The 17,833-nt window shown below is 33.7% G+C and overlaps 1 protein-coding gene and 1 long non-coding RNA gene across 2 annotated transcripts in view; one reads left to right on the top strand and one right to left on the bottom strand.

The window, feature by feature from the left end:
• Positions 1-13,642, bottom strand: part of LOC123655540 (protein croquemort-like) — a 42,854-nt gene extending 29,212 nt beyond the window's left edge. The window contains exon 1 of the mRNA XM_045591311.1: positions 13,417-13,642. The gene's annotated coding sequence lies outside the window, so the exon portion shown is untranslated. The remainder of the gene's footprint in view (positions 1-13,416) is intronic.
• Positions 13,643-14,534: 892 nt separating this feature from the next.
• LOC123655981 lies at positions 14,535-15,116 on the top strand. Its single transcript, XR_006743483.1, has 2 exons — positions 14,535-14,679; positions 14,904-15,116. It is a non-coding gene; the product is annotated as an uncharacterized LOC123655981 (long non-coding RNA).
• The last annotated feature ends 2,717 nt before the right edge of the window (positions 15,117-17,833 follow it).

The following is a 17,833-nucleotide window of genomic DNA, read 5'->3' as shown; positions in this document are numbered from 1 at the left end:
GTATACAACGTTTACGGTTTGGAATGATATTTATGAATTTATTGTTATTTATGGCAACAGATATTCTATTTACTAACATTTCAGCAGCTAAATTGGGATCCGATAACTGTAATAATTCATGGAGATTAGTTTTAATTTCATCAATGACAGCATGATTATTTAAAATTATTTTAGTTTTTTGCGTGTAAATTCGTTCGGGTTTTAACATCAGACTTAAAATAACAGTAGAATGATCAGTCGGGGCATTAGTAAGAATAGCTGATTTAGCTGAGTTGCTGGATTTTAACATCATGTGGTCAATACACTTGTTATTTCGTGTGGGTAGTCTATGAGCAGGTAACATGCCATGATAAGCTAACGTCGTTAAGTAATTAGATGAGTTTGAATCACACGAATTGACCTTAATATCAATATTAAGGTCCCCTGTAATTACAATGTTATTATAGGACCTATAATTATGGAGTAGCGACTGAAGTGACGATAAGAAATCATCAATATTTCTCATTGATGGGGTCCGATAGATCCCAATGACAACTAGATCGTTCAGGGTTAATACAAGGCAAGAGGCATTTGCTATGCATGGTTCTATTATTTTATAGTTAAGATCTTTATGTACATAAAATATTACCCCATCACATTGGTTGTGATTATGATTTGTAAAAAAGGTAGCATAGTTATTACTTAGTGGAGGAATAGGTTTTAATTTAGATAGGTGACACTCAGTCATAACTAAAATGTCACAGTCAAATTTAAGCGAAGTTAATGTAATCATAAAAGCATCAAGATTCTTGTAGACACTGCGTATATTTTGTGTTAAAATAGTTATGTGATTCGCTGTATTAAAATAAGTATGACAGTCCTCTGGCGAACATAATACCGACTGAGCTATTAAAGTTTCGTCTATATCGATATTAGTCTGTAATAAACTATCCATAATCGACAAGAAACGGGTACACGTCAAATAAAGATGAACTTCCGCTCATAGAATAAATTCGCATAAACAGGGAAAAGAAAGAAATTTCTACATAAATTATACATGTACTAAAATCATGATAAACTAACCTTAAATATAAATAAAATAAATGTAGAATATAATTATAATATAATATTAGAAAAATGTAATAGTATAACCAATTAAGATTATTACAGTTATAGGTAATAATTTTTACTAAGGAAAAATAAATACATAGACATAGTAGGGGTGTGTAATATGTATGTGTAGTGTGTAAGTGTGTTTGAACAACGGAAATGACAAAATTGACAAAACAAAATATAGACTGCGGAATAGTAGCCGACACATGAAACAGTTGCATCATTATTTTAATATTTATACATAGATAATTAAATTTTAATTTAGCTAGTCATTTAGTAGGTTTATACAAACTCTGTATTTGAGATTCATTCACCAATTTTATAATAGGTGAGTTTTCATCCTTACGTACGAGCACGTCACCCAAGTGCGTCCAACAAAACTTGTAATTCAAAGCGACACACAATTGCCTCCCTAGGTAGTAAAGTCTATTCCCATTAGGAGTAAGGTGGTCGGATACAAAGATCGGAGTATTGGTACATTTCAATCCAAGGTGAGAGGTATTCAATTTATTACTCTTATTGAGGTTGTTATATCGTTTCACGGCCGTCATGATATTAGTTTTTTGCACATATGAAGACATTTCGACAACTATTGGTTTCTTTTCTCCTTTCGAAGAGGATCTATATACGTCCCTAATGTCATTAGGCTGTAGGTCTACCTTGAGTGTTGAAGATAAGTGCGTTACTATGTTAATAAGAGAGTTTTTGGATTCAGTATCAATTTTTGGAACATTCTTCAGTTCAAACGAGTACTTTCTTTGGCTTTTTTGTAGATTCTCCAATTTATTTTCTAAAATTAGTATATGTTCTTTATCCTTGCGGCGTTCACATTCCATTTCTTGCACTTTTTTTAACATATCTTCATACTGCGCTGACATGAATTTCAGTGAGTCCTCGATTGTTCGGAGGGATGACGATATTTGTTTAGTATCAGAGATTTGCTGTGCCCTCCATGACGAAATTGTATCCATAATTTCTTTTTTAAATTCTGTGAGCTCACTAGCATTCTCAGTTGAGCGCTTACGCTTATAACGCCTACATTCATTATTAGGTGGTGTCGAATTGGAGTCAGATAAGTGCTGCAGATCTCCTTCAGAAATGGACTTTTGTGGCGTACGCATCATTTTGTCAAAAGTCCAATGTAGAAACAGACACAATTAGTGCTCAAAAAAAAGCAACAAGTACAAGCGCCCTAAAATATTTATATCACAAGTATATCGAGTATAATAAAAATATACTCATACATAAGCAAAACAAACAGCGCGTGCCACCACTCTGATTGACGTTATTATGTAAGTAGTTGAGCACGAACAGATGACTCGAGCGCAACGCAGTCGAAACTACCAGGAGCACAGTTATAGGTAGGACTTACGCATGCGTGCTCGAGCAGCGAGTGGGAAGAAGACAGGTTTATACGTTGCGTTGCTCTGATTGACCGGCGCGCGCACACGACACTCAAAAAAAACACCAACTCTTGAATAGTATGCACTCCTAATATATCACTAGTATTTATTTACTGTTTTATTTAGTAATATCGGTAATATTAAATAATTAACAACAGATCAAACGTCCACACCTCACGGCGTCCCAAGCGGAAGAGGAAAAAAAAATGGCGTAAACTTATGTGTGTTGCCCATAGTCACCACGCTGGGCAAGCGGGTTAGTGATCTAACCCGCTGGTTTTGTCGCACCGAAGACGCTGCTACCCGTCTTCGGCCTGTGTATTTCAAAGCCAGCAATTGGATGGTTATCCCGCCATCGGTCGGCTTTTTAAGTTCCAAGGTGGTAGTGGAACTGTGTTATCCCTTAGTCGCCTCTTACGACACCTACGGGAAGAGGAGGGGTGACTATATTCTTCACTGCCGTTACCACATAACGAAGTAAACTTAATATAAATTAATGTTAAAGTAATTATAGTCTTTATTTCAATGAAAAATGTCATTTTTTTTTTATGTCACTAGGTCGGCAAACAAGCGTACGGCTTACCTGATGGTAAGCGATGACCGTAGCTTATAGACACCTGCAACACCAGAAGCATCACAAGCGCGTTGCCGACCCAATACCCAATCCCCCCCAGATTTAAAGAATAATTCAAGAAATTGTAGCTAGTATATTTCGACAGAATCGATAGCTTGATATAGGAAATGATTAGACAACTAACGTTAGACAAATCAATATTTGACATACTTAAGCAGTTTGCCTACTGATCGGCAATTAATTAATTGTATTGAATTCAAGTTTAGCAAACATCAAAGTGCTGTGCTGTGTGGCTACGGCACTATAGAATTTAGCCACCCCCTCTCTTCCCGTGGGTGTCGTAAGAGGCGACTAAGGGATAACAAGGTTCCACAACCACCTTGGAACTTAAGAAGCCGACCGATGGCGGGATAACCATCCAACTGCTGGCTTTGAAATACACAGGCCGAAGACGGGCAGCAGCGTCTTCGGTGCGACAAAGCCAGTACTGCGGTCACCAACCCGCCTGCCCAGCGTGGTGACTATGGGCAAAACACATGAGTTCACGTTATTTTTGGCGTAAACTTGTGGAGGCCTATGTCCAGCAGTGGACTGTATAGGCTGTAATGATTATGATGAAACATCAAAGAGGCAAAATGCATTTCCTCGTATGGTAATATGTATTACTAGAGTTCGAAAATACGTTTCAAATTCACGAATAAACTAATGTCCTTGGGCTAAGATAGAAAGATGTTAAATAATGTATGTAACCATAGTTGTTACAGACAGTTGATAATTAATCTGGGTTACAGTGTCAAATATTATTGTAGACCGTGATGACGTTGTCGGAGTCGAGCGTTTGTGTTACGTACGTTTCCAGAAACTTGACAGAGAATTATTATCCTACAAAAAGTTATTGATCGTGAAGCATTTATTATTGTTAGCATAATACATACATAGCTCTAACTTTCGATTCACGTTTCAAATATCGTATGTACGTGATCATAAGTGAAATTCCAACAACAGTTTGTACCAAACTACGTGTTATTTCATAATGAATGATAAAAGGAATGTCACTTAATCTGCAAAAAAGACAGAATTCCATCATATTTCTGTTACTATCTTTATAAATAAATAAAATTGGAGAGTGTGTTTGTAATATTAAAATTTTAATAGTTTTATTTTCGCTTTTTACTAAATGCACATGGATGTGTGTATTATACACATCCATGTATGTACATATACCAAAATCATATATTTTTTAATTTTTGTCTGTCTGTCTGTTTGTTCCGGCTAATCTCTGAAAGGGCTAGAGCAATTTTGATGGGACTTTCACTGGCAGATAGCTTATGTTGTAAAGAGTAACTTAGGCTACTTTTATTTTAGGAATTTATTTATTTTAGAACTCTCGTCAAACCATCAAGATTATATCGTTACACTTACGCCAAACAAATTGAAATAATAAAGCGTGAAACTTTGTCCTATTATTTAAGGCTAATATTTATAAATAGACAACCGCCAATAACGATGATTAATTTTCCATTCCCAAAGACAAACAAAAATAAAACCTTTGGGGCTGAACTCTCGAATACGTACCTGCCTTTGCCTATAGATTTGATAAGAAAACAGTTATTTCACAAAGTACACGCTTTTAATTACAGATTAACGAAATTAAAACACATGATGTAATCCCAAGACTCTGATAAACAGTATTAATGCTGATAGCCGCGGCAGCAGAATGCTTAATGAGGATACCTAATCATTATATTAAATTGACAATAGTCATAGACTGTTACACTAGCGTCCACTAGTTCGATAGCATATGAAAATATAAATATTTAATAAGCAGTACATATTTTAAAATTACTTTGCAACTGAATACTTTTCTTACGCTTCAGCCTGTGTGCTATCCCACTATTGGGCATAGGCCTCTTTCCCCGTGTAGGAGAAGGATCAGAGCTTAATCCACCACGCTGCTTCAATGCGGGTTGGCGGATATATTCCCTACTATGAGTAACGATCGCTATCAGGTGTACATGATAACAACCGGGACCGACGGCTTAACGTGCTCTCCGAGGCACGGTGGGGAGACCCACGAAGACTGCACAAACACCCAGACCACGGCAAACACCTGTATGGCCAATACAAATGTTTGTCGTGTTCGGAGATCTAACCCGCAACCGCCAGCGCAACAGGTACAATCTATGGCTGTAACCGTTGCGCCAACGCGGCATCTTTCTTACATTTTATTTATTTTTATTTTTGCACTGAACAAAATTATTTTTCCGTTTGGGACAACTGCTCGATCGAAGCAATCCCTATCCTAGAACCAAGTGCTCATTATCCGTACCGATACCTGTATAATGATAACGTCTTCATTTTCTTGCTTCGTTCCTAAATAGTTTGTTTGTTTAAACGCACTAATCTCAGGAACTACTAGTTTGAATTGAAAAATTATTTCGAGTTGTATATATAGTCCATTTACCTTGGAAGGCTATATTATATTTTAGTAATTAACTGAGGTAGGGCACATCATTAAATATCCATCTCAAATCTGTAGCAGCCCGACTGGGGAAGTACCTCAACATATCTCCCTTTTAACTTCTGTTCGCCTCACACGATCACACTTTTCGTAACACTCATGTCACGCTTTATCCAGCAAATACCTCAAGTCAAGCGTGCGTAAAGTTTTACTTCAAAAATCGCTAATGATTAACATATTATATCGCAGTAGATAAGTAATAAAAAATAAGTATTATGTCGTTTCAATACAATCTCGAAAATCTTTAAATCACGTTACAAAAACGGCGGTCGTATAAAAACAAGCGCGAATTATTATCTACACATAATTGTTGTTGCACGCTTATCTTTCGTTAACGGATAAGTCGTTTCAAAACTCAGTGATTGATATTTTTTTAGGCGCCATACACTAGGATTTAATCCTGTGTTGGGGCTGCGGAAACACACACAATGCACAAACATAAACACCCAGAAACGGTATACATTTATATGTATGGCCAACACTAACAGATGTTAGTTACAACGCAACAGCCGTAAGCCGGTGCTGTGACCGTTGCGCGAACGGGGTGTCCATAAAGGACGAATAACATCGAATCGGATTGAAACCTAGGGTTACGTAATCATTCAGTATTTTGCTTCAAAACTGCTTTTGAAGTCTACTTGAATAATGAAAATTTTTACTTTAATAATAAAATTGGAGTGACAGTTTGTAATATTAAAATAACCGCTTTTTTCTAAATACATATGGATGTACGAGTATACATGGTACATATACCAAAACAACATTTTATTACAATTTTTGTCTGTCTCTCTGTTTGTTCCGGTTAATCTTTGAAACGGCTGGACTGATTTTGACGGGACTTTCACTAGCAGATAGCTGATATAGTAAGGAACAAAAAAAAACAAAAATAAAAGTAGCCTACTTTTACTTTTGATTTTTTTTTAATTCCGGCAACCGACACTGCTAGTAAATAAATAAATCCTGATGATGATGATAATAACGATAATATTGTTGTGATTATTTTTGGTGTCGTTGTGTTTTGTTCGCAAATGATGAACTCATCATACATTTTTTCCCAAGACAAAATAACTACTGACATTTTCTTTAATGACTAAGTATGAGATAATATCTTTGTTTTTAACTTATCTTTGTACCTAACATCCGAATTCATTCAGCAATTCCATTCCGATTGAGTAATAAGCATCCATTCAAACTTTATTATCGTTATACAGGATGTCCGGTAAAGAGTACGACAAAAAAAAGGGGAGGTAGATGAAAGGCTGACCTACAACATATTAAAAAATAACCTTAGTAAAAGTCACACGTGGATGGTTTTTATTCACTAAGAGTCTGACTCCCCTCTTGTGCCCCCTCGCCGGAGGGTGTCCATGAAGGATTTTCCCACGTTAAAAAAAAGGTAGGCTAAAGTAATCGCTTACCATCAGTTGGGTCGTATATTCATTTGTCACTCTAGTGATCTGTATATAAAAAAAAAGGTTTTTCCTGAATAAAAAATTGGAAAATTTCAGAAAACAAGTCTGTCGTGTCATATAGTTTCTTATATAGATATTTATATATTTAGCTATCTCCAAGTACCTATATACAATTAAGCGTATTTCACTTCTAGTATTCAAATAATGTTGGTGTACAAATAATGCAGTGAATATTAATATTGATAGGAGTACATGTGTGTCCTAAATTAACTAATTAACATTCATAGATCATCTACTTACGTATACTGTAATAAAACTAGATTTAAGCCGCGACTTCTTAAGCGTAGACATTATAATTAAGTATAATCCCTATAGAAACAATCTCATAGGCTACAGAAATTTGAGAAGCTATGAAATCTATGAGAATTTGGTCAGCACTTGTCCATCTTTTTATAGCTTATATTATGAGATTATTTCCATAGGGCTCCTTTTTTTAAATTTAATTTATTAATTTTAGTTTTATATGGGAGAAATTGAATAAGTAAGTATGCCTGTAGTAAATTAAAACCTCGAAGAAGCACAAGTCATGAACCAGGACCGAACCGCCTGGAGGCACAGGCTTCGGAGGGCCGACCTCAAATAAAATGGAAAAGATCCAGGTAAAGAAGAATCGATTGACTGAATTTTATTTTGATCAGCCCGTTGGCGCAATTTGTAGTGACGCTGCTTTATGCTCCAGTGCTTGTGGGTCAGTTCCTGTCAATAGTCTGGGTGTTGTATATGTATTTATTTTTATATGTATTATTGGTATGTAATCTATATACACAAATGAAATTTGTGTCTGTTTGTAATATTAAAGTAACCGCTTTTTACTAAATACATATTAATAATAATAATAATAATAATAATAATAAAGTTCAAGTTCACGCCAAAAATGGCGTGAACTCATGTGTTTTGCCCATAGTCACCACGCTGGGCAGGCGGGTAGGTGACCGCAGGGTGAAAACTGATACATGCAAAGAAAGATGTACAAAGGCGGTCTTATCGCTAAGAACGATTTCTTCCAGACAACCTTTGACATATGACATATTATGGATGTATACACGATACATATACTAAAATAAAAAATTATAAAATTTTGTCTGTCTTTCTGTCTGTCTGTCTATCTGTTTTTTTCGGCTAATCTCTGAAACGGGTGGGCCGATTTTAACGGGACTTTCACTGGCAGACAGCTGATATAGTAAGGACTAATTTAGGCTACTTTTATTTTAGGAATTTATTTATTTTATAACTCTGCGAACTGAACAATAATTTTTCTGTCAAATTCAACGCGGACGAAGTCGCGGGCACGGCTAGTTTCATATAAAAAATGTACCCATATGAGTCGAGTGATACCTATAAAACAAGCATGAAGTTGCTTACTGTAGGAACAGTCGACCGTGTGTGTTAAAGATATTTATTTATTATTATTTATATTTTATTGTATATTAATCGTTTTAAATATATCATAACGACACGATTACAATTTTATTACATGTATTTAAAGTTATATACGACGATAGCGTCCATTTACACACACGTAATTGGTCATCGCCTTTTGTATATACTTATACATTGTTTTATAAGTACTTATAAACTTATATCTCATTTGCAATTTTAGTTTAACGACCTCGTAATAATTTGTTTGATTAATATTTAATCATATATAATTAAATATGCAGAAGTTACCCTTTTTTGCTTTCTTCTTCTTCTTTTACTTTGGCTCCCTGAAGGATTTGCCAATATCTGAGTGGAGCTTAGCTTATGTTATGAGAATCGTTAAGTTAGGACAGAAAACTTTGCTTTGTGTAAGGCTTTGTGGGAGTGCTAGTCGTAAGATCCAAAATAAAGACTATGAAGTGAATCAGAAATAACTTTTTTGCTTTGATAATTATTTTTAGACCCTGTTTCGCCGGTTACTGAATTATCTGACATATAACGGTTTGTAACAAATAAATAGTTATCTATCACATATTTTTCTTTTTTAATATTAAGTGGATAGGTCCACTTTATTCGTCAAAGACTGTTTTCTAAACTTTTGAATCCAACGGTTGCAGTTTGTTAGTTGAAGCGAAACAGAACCTGTTTTATTTCCTGCTAACAAAGCCTACCTAGTTACTTATCTGTAAGATAAACTTTATTAACTACCAGTGATTCAGGCTCCAAAAAAGTATGTAAAAACACATTTTCTAAACTCGTGGTTCCTATTCGTTTTATAAAATATTATTAAAATTTATAGTATACATGATATCGCAATGATTTCACATTTAGATAAGTCCACCGCGGTGTTGATTAATTTTACGTCATACCAAAATAATCTTGTCACATCTAACAGTAACAAATAAATCTGTGCTCGTAAACGTGAAACCGGGGTAAAAGTGTTACTTATAAGGAATACAAGCGGGTAACACATATGCAGCAATTTTATGCTATCTATACAAATCTATACAAATAAATAAAATTGGAGTGTCTGTTTGTAACACTAAAATAACAGCTTTTTACTAAATGCATATGGATGTATACACAGTACATGTATACCGAAATAACATTTTTTACAATTTTTGTCTGTTTGTTCCGGTTACTCTCTGAAACGGCTGGACCGATTTTGACGGGACTTTCACTGGCAGGTAGCTGATGTAATAATAATTGTGTTTGCTAGCAAACGAAAAAAAAACCTACTTCAATTACATCGACGAGTAATACAACGTAGATCGACGAAAAAATAGTCAAGTAACTACGCGTTATCAAAGATTACTCATAAAGTAGTTATCAGATCTCAATAAAATTTAAATGTGACGACATGATAAACATCCGCTTTCGATAAAATTAAAAATTATCAAAATCGGTATACCCAGTAAAAAGTTATTGCGGATTTTCGAGAGTTTCCCTCGATTTCTCTGGGATCCCATCATCATATTCTGGTTTCCTTATCATGGTATTAAACTAGGGATATCTCTTTTCCAACAAAAAAAAAATATCAAAATCGGTACATCCAGTAGAAAGTTATGCGGTATATACAACGTAGGTCGACGAAAAAAGCGTCAAGTAAAAACGCATTATTAGATATAACTCGAAAAGTAGTTGTTAGATCTCAAATAAATTTAAATGGGACCAATTGACACACACCACCTTTCGATTAAAAAAAAATTGTCGAAATCGGTCCACCCAGTCAAAAGTTCTGATGTAACATACACAAAAATAATTGTGTTTGCTCGCAAACGAAAAAAAAACCGACTTCAATTACATCAACAAGTAATACAACGTAGATCGACGAAAAAATAGTCAAGCAACTACGCGTTATCAAAGATTACGCAAAAAGTAGTTATCAGATCTCGATCAAATTTATATGTGACCACATGATAAACATCAGCTTTCGATCAAATTAAAAATTATCAAAATCGGTACACCCAGTAAAAAGTTATTACGGATTTTCGAGAGTTTTCCTCGATTTCTCTGGGATCCCATCATCAGATCCTGGTTTCCTTATCACGGTACCAAACTAGGGATATCCTCTTTCCAACAAAAAAAGAATTATCAAAATCGGTATATCCAGTAGAAAATTATGCGGTATAATACAACGTAGGTCGACGAAAAAAGCGTCAAGTACAAACGCATTATTAGATATAACTCGAAAAGTAGTTGTTAGATCTCAAATAAATTTAAATGGGACCAATTGGCACACACCACCTTTCGATTAAAACAAAATTTGTCGAAATCGGTCTACCCGGTCAAAAGTTCTGATGTAACATACATAAAAAAAAAAATACAGTCGAATTGAGAACCTCCTCCTTTTTTGGAAGTCGGTTAAAGAGTAACTTAGGCTACTTTTATTTAAGAAATTTATTTATTTTATAACTCTGCAAGCTGGACAATAACTTTTTTGTTAAATTTCGCGCGGACGAAGTCGCGTGCACAGCTAATATAATTATAATTTTAATATATCAGAGACAGTCATTAATACAGTCGAAAAACAAATTATGTCAAACGATGGTTACAGTAACGCTGTCAAAATCAAAAATATCTTCATGATATCAGGATTCAAAATGGCACAGGCACCTTCGAATCGTCATTGTAAAAATCGAAATATTAATTGGTGCGGAAGGCAGATTCTGCATAGAAGAAACTGCAAGAAACACCGCAGTCACTCTTTTTATATATATTATAACCCAAAAGGGTTCCAATAGATGTTGTTATTTGATTCGTTTATATACCATTTGACATGGTATTAATCTTTTTCTAAGACTAGTTAGCCTTTTTGTGCCTATTTAGACAGACGATCTGAAGGAGTAAACTCCAGTCGTGCGTCGGAGCTGACACACACACACACACTTTTTTTTTTAATTTTGAATACTGACTACTTTAGGAAAACTTTGGGAAACATATTTAACATAAACTAGACAGTTTTCGCATTCCATTCGTGTGTTCCATGGTGGTAAGTAGACAGATTAAATCCGATAATCGCCGGTTCGATCGGTTCGATTTCGGCTCAGGTCAGTGATTTGTATTCGTAAAAATATTTTTTCCTAATTTAGATTATAAAGACATACTCTTGTGATTCTACAGTCTCTTAGAGCACGTATAGTCGCCGGTCGCAGTTGTTAACATAGACAACTAATAACGATCGTCGGATCGACCGTAAATTACCCTTTTCCTAAGTGATATTTATTTATTTTTATTTTATACTTTATTGTACACGACAAATACATTACAAATAAAGCATAAAGATAGTTACAGACAGTGAAGTACAATGGGTGGACTTATGGCTAATTGGCAATTTCTTCCAGGCAACCCAGCGATATCCTCCTTTATGATTGCAAAATTCAAAAATAGAAGAAGGGTTAACTTTCAAAATTTGACATTGCAACCCGAGAATTGCATTACACCAATTTTTTTATTTCCCAAAATTCTATAGGAATGGCAAAAATATTACCACGAATGTCATCCAAAGACAGCAAATCGAAAGTACACACATAAATTTCTCCTCAAACGAAATAGCAAATATATAATTAGCTATAACGCTGCAATAGTGCTCACGCATCATTCGCTGCATGCTTTAATAAGGAAATCATTATGTACACGTTACATAAACAGTGGAAAGTCTGATGTGCCGTAGTGTGTGTTAAAACACAGAAAGATAACCACTGGTAACAGACACTGACAACTAATTTAATATTTAATTATGACGATAAGAATATAACTATTTTTTTTAGATCTTATACCTCTTTTAGGCAAAAGCCCTCTTTTCCTCCTCAATTCCTTCCTCTTCAATTTATGTTTATTTTTGAATTTTTTACTTATGTATTTATTTTATATGTATTTATTCAATACATAATACATACACGGTACAACATTATGAAACAATTTTTTTTTTCTTTTAGACAGATTTGGACTAATTAGGATCCAGACAGATTAACACAGGCGGTACATACATGGTGAGAATTCTGTACAGCAATCATATACAATGTAGTTCATTGAAGCAAATAAATAGCCTTTTTTTATGTGAAAACTAATGAACTAGTAGAATCTTAACAATTACATAAATTTAAACTTCATGTTATTTTATGATTATTTTAAAATTAGAAAGTTCTATGTAATAGTGTATCAGTAGTTACCATAGGCTATATCTTTAACCATTATTATTATACTCTCTATCTATAGAAAAATTAAAAAAAAAAAACAAACTAAACAAAGTACATAGACAGTCTTATCACTGTTAGTGATTTCTTACAAACAACTTTGCCCTTATAAAGGATATAATTATTATAATAATCTATGAAAGTTTATATATATTTTTTCAAAGTTTCAAATATAAATAATGAACAGTAAGTTTAAAGATAAATAATTATTACTACTATGCCTAGCCTTCGGTGGTTTTTAAGACCTATATTAAAATATAATAAAGAATTCCATTCTCATTTTAAAAATGCATTATTTAAGTTTATTTACCTATAAAATAGTTGTTTATTTTCTATTATATTTTTATGTGTTTTCCTTGTTTTATCATGATGCAAGTTTATTCTTAGCTCTGTTGAGTTGTCTTCAACATAGTATATGTAAATAAAAAATTAATACATCCATAATGTTTGTATAAAATTTATCTTTACAGTTATAGCCCAGTTTATTGCAATCTTTGATATGGTTTTCTTACTAAGACTATATTGTTTTTGTGCCTATATCGATATATAATTAAATATTTTTATATAGTATAGAAAAAGCATTGTAAATTAAAAAAAATAGTTATAAAAAACTAAAGGAACCGTAACCTTTTTTTATTTGTCTATATTATCACATCTTTTTTATTATTTGTTTATAAAAAAACAATTTCTTATTCTATTTTACTCTTTGTCCCATAATTAAAAATAAATAAATACTAACCTTTAAATAGGTGAACAGATAAATATTATCACAACTTTATATTTTTTTTCTGGAGCATAAATATCATTTTTTATTTTATTTAATTGTCTTTACATCGTATTAGACGAAGAAACACAAAAAAAAATTAGCACGGTGCGGCAAATGATTCACAATTCGATACACGGAAAACGTAACTCCTCACCAAAATATTTACGCGAACTCGTGACAGTCGATATGAAACAAAATTGACAGTGACAAAGTCAAACATGACAAATTAAGAGCTTACTGTCAATTTGACAAATACTATGGACGCATTCGTAAATTTGTTAAAATGTGTACATTCCATCATTGAAAGATATTATTTTTAAATTTTACCTAATTAGTGAATATCTAATTAAGACAGGGTACTGCAGAGAACGACATGCTTTAAACTTGGAGTAGTCTGACAGGGAACTATTTCAACTGTACAGAAGATCACAGTTAAATAACAATGTTGTCAAGTAGAAATGTTTTAATTGTGAGTGAGGTAGATAAATGATAAAGCGCCACGAACGAAGTTAAAAAAAATTTTAAACCTCCAAAAATGCTATTAGGGTGCAAATTTAATCATGTGACTTTTAAACAAATAGCAAATAACATTTTAAATAGAGCACATCTGTTGGTAAGACAAAATTTTAAATCCTTCTAGCTTCTTCTATTTATTTAATTAGCTCACTAATTAAGTACATATAATATGGGTATTGCAAAACTATTAAGCATTTTGATTGAGAGCGTATATAGATATTGCTCAGTCGAATATTATTTAAATTAGAAATAATGACATTTTTTACCAGTTCACACACCTCAAAAACATGTGCCTTTATTTATTTTTGTCGACAGTATAAAATTACATAAATAATTTAAAAAAAGTTTACTTGTAATATTTTAGTTTTACAGACGTCATATTATACAGTCGTGTGACTGATATTACGTCACATTCGTTATATATTTTTCTAACGGTTTTAGTATCACGTTTTTTTCAGTTCGGTCGTCCATCTAAATGTCAAGCCTGCCGTAAGGAACTTCGTTCCAATTACCTACATTATCAAGGTTCTGTTGTCAAAGACTATACGTCTATCAAAATGAACAAGTGTATACAGGGTGTGTCGTAAATAGTGGATAATCCGTTAACTGGAGGTAGCCCTGATGTCGATCTTCAAGAAAATGTACTTTTTATGTCAGGGTTGCCAACACTGTGAAAATTATGAATATTTTTGTTTTTTCAAAAAATTCCTACCGCGACTGGTAATTTGGTCATAATTTTTATAAATTAAGGTATTTTAGTGTACTTTTTATTTTATTTTACTCGGGAATACTTGTACTATCTAATGAAATTACTATTTCTGGCATAATGTTTTCTAAACTTGTAAAAATTAGCGTTAGAAGTTATTTTTATTTTTCTTCGTTACTTTTTGTCAAAATTTAACCATTGATTGTGAAAAAAAATGTACTGCACTAGAATTGCCCAGTATTTAAAAAAAAAATACTTAGTTTGTGTAGTTTCTAAAAAGGTATAACAATTAGTACTTGACAAGCAAAATTACTTTGTATGAGCGAAAGAGCTTATGACGGTCAGAAAGTTGATTTTTCACGTAATGCGTCTATGTCCGAATTTAGGCACCTTAACTTATTAATATCATTTATTCAATAAAAAATGCTATTGTGTAACGTAATCTAGCTCATAGAATTGTTCAAAATTATAAAATTAATTTTAATTTAAGACTTGCGACTAACTTCATACCAGTTATTTCAAGGTTAAAACACACGTGAAAGAAGGACAAAAAAAGCAATACACACTCGCCCCGCGTGCGCAAGGGACTATTTGACTATTGTTCATCTAATGAAATGCTCCATCCCTTTCACACTCACCAATTGTGAAAAAGACAGCCGCGGTCTTTGTTTAATACGACGCTCATATTGCTCTTTGTCAGTGTGATTTTATACGTCGCATGCGCTCTTCTTTACTGTGTATTTTCAACGCTTACAACTTTTTGATATTGGACTCTGTTTTGCTTTGTGATTTGGACGAATTGGATTCGGTGATCTTGACAACTTGGCTTTTCTTACGGACTTATCTTGTGAATTGTGCTGGAAACTTTTTTCTGTAATTTAACTGAAACATGTCTCGGTACATACCGACTGAATATGCAAACATGCATTTCATTTACGGCTTATGCAACGGCAACGCCAGTAGAGCTGCTGCACTCTACCGGGAAAGATATCCTAATGTTCGGCATCCTGATTACCGTGTCTTTATTCGAGTGCACAATTCACTTTGTGAAGGAAGATTTCCCGGGACTGGCTTAAGCAGAGCTAGCGAAGGACGGCCTCAACGACACAGTGAAGTCGAAGTGCTAGAATTGGTTGAAGAAGACCCTTCTACATCCTTAAGTCAAATAGCAAGACGTACCGGTATACCGAAGAAATCTGTACATAGGATTTTAAAAAGACACCAACTTTATCCGTACCATTAGCAAAAGGTTCAAACTTTGATGCCATGCACCATATTCAGAGTAACATTTTGTCAAATAATGTTACGAAAAATAAGAGAAGATCCAAATTTTTTCGACAAAATTTTATGGACAGATGAGTCGACGTGCCGGCGAGATGGATTTTTAAACTTACATAATTTACACAGTTGGCAACTTGAAAATCCGAAGCTGATACGTGCAGACAGAGCACAGCAACAATTTAAAATAAATTTGCGGACGGGAATTGTTGGTGGGAAAATAATAGGCCCATATGAGTTGCCAGCGACATTAAATGCTGAAGGGTATTTAATTTTTTACAAAATAATTTACCTGAGCTGCTGCAAAACTTATCACTTGAGACAAGACAAGGAATGTGGCTGCAAAATGACGGGTGTCCCGCGCATTTTGCTGTTCGAGTGCGGGAATATTTAAATGAAGCATACCCAGATAGGTGGATTGGGCGCTTGGGTCCAATTTTATGGCCGCCACGATCGCCTGACTTGAACCCCCTGGACTTTTTTTATTGGGGATGCATTAAGGAAAAAGTGTACAATAAAGCAGTGTCCACAGTCGAAGAATTGCGCACACGTGTGCATTAGCCGCTGGTGAAATTGAAGCATCAGGCTATGCACGCCGTATCAAAAGGTCATTTTCAAAATGGAGTCAAGTACTAATTGTTATACCTTTTTAGAAACTACACAAACTAAGTATTTTTTTTTAAATACTGGGCAATTCTAGTGCAGTACATTTTTTTTCACAATCAATGGTTAAATTTTGACAAAAAGTAACGAAGAAAAATAAAAATAACTTCTAACGCTAATTTTTACAAGTTTAGAAAACATTATGCCAGAAATAGTAATTTCATTAGATAGTACAAGTATTCCCGAGTAAAATAAAATAAAAAGTACACTAAAATACCTTAATTTATAAAAATTATGACCAAATTACCAGTCGCGGTAGGAATTTTTTGAAAAAACACAAAAATATTCATAATTTTCACAGTGTTGGCAACCCTGACATAAAAAGTACATTTTCTTGAAGATCGACATCAGGGCTACCTCCAGTTAACGGATTATCCACTATTTGCGACACAGCCTGTATGTGTGTGTGTGTCAAATACATGGTAAGGCGTGTTATCTTTTTTTTTTTATTCATTTATAGTAGGTATTTTTATTATACATAAAAAAAAATCATTATAAACTATAAGTGTGCGCAATTTCATACTCCTCTTTCCGCGCAATTTTCGTAAATAGGGGTGCAAAGTTTTTGGTTCACGTATTAATTTATACAAATCAATAAAATTGGAGTTTCTGTTTGTAATATTAAAATAACCGCTTTTCACTAAATGAATTTGAATATATACACGGTACATATACCTAAATATCATTTTTACAATTTTTGTCTGTCTGTCTGTTTGTTCCAGCTAAACTCTGAAACGGCTGGACCGATTTTAACGCGACGATTTTTCAATGACAAATAGCTGATGTAATAAGGAGTAACTTACTTTTTTTATTTTAAAAATTTATTTATTTTGTAACTGCGAACCGAACAAAATTTTTTTTTAATTCCAGGTGGACGAAGTCGCGGGCACAGCTAGTACATCTATATAAATAAAAATGAATGTTAATGGCTCTACCAATTCGGCTGATTTATTTTTTCGTATGTTCCTAAAACTTGTGAGATCGTGACATGCATAGCAAAATAATCTGGGGGTTGAATTCAACCCCGCGGTAAACAAGTCATTAAGGCCCACGGAAGGTTTTAATACTAAAAACAAAAAAAAATACTATTAACTTTTGACAGAACGAAGTCTGCCCGGGCAGCTAGTAGATAAATAAAACAAATAAAAATGACTACACGTTCCTTTATTGAATAAATTACAAAATCGCAATCGCAGGCAGTATACTCGCATAAATTACCATTTCAAA

This window comes from Melitaea cinxia, chromosome 8 (assembly GCF_905220565.1).
Source record: "Melitaea cinxia chromosome 8, ilMelCinx1.1, whole genome shotgun sequence".
In the NCBI taxonomy this organism is placed as follows: Eukaryota; Metazoa; Arthropoda; class Insecta; order Lepidoptera; family Nymphalidae; genus Melitaea; species Melitaea cinxia.
Note: the sequence above shows the minus strand (reverse complement) of the source record. Positions and strands in the feature narration are given on the sequence as shown.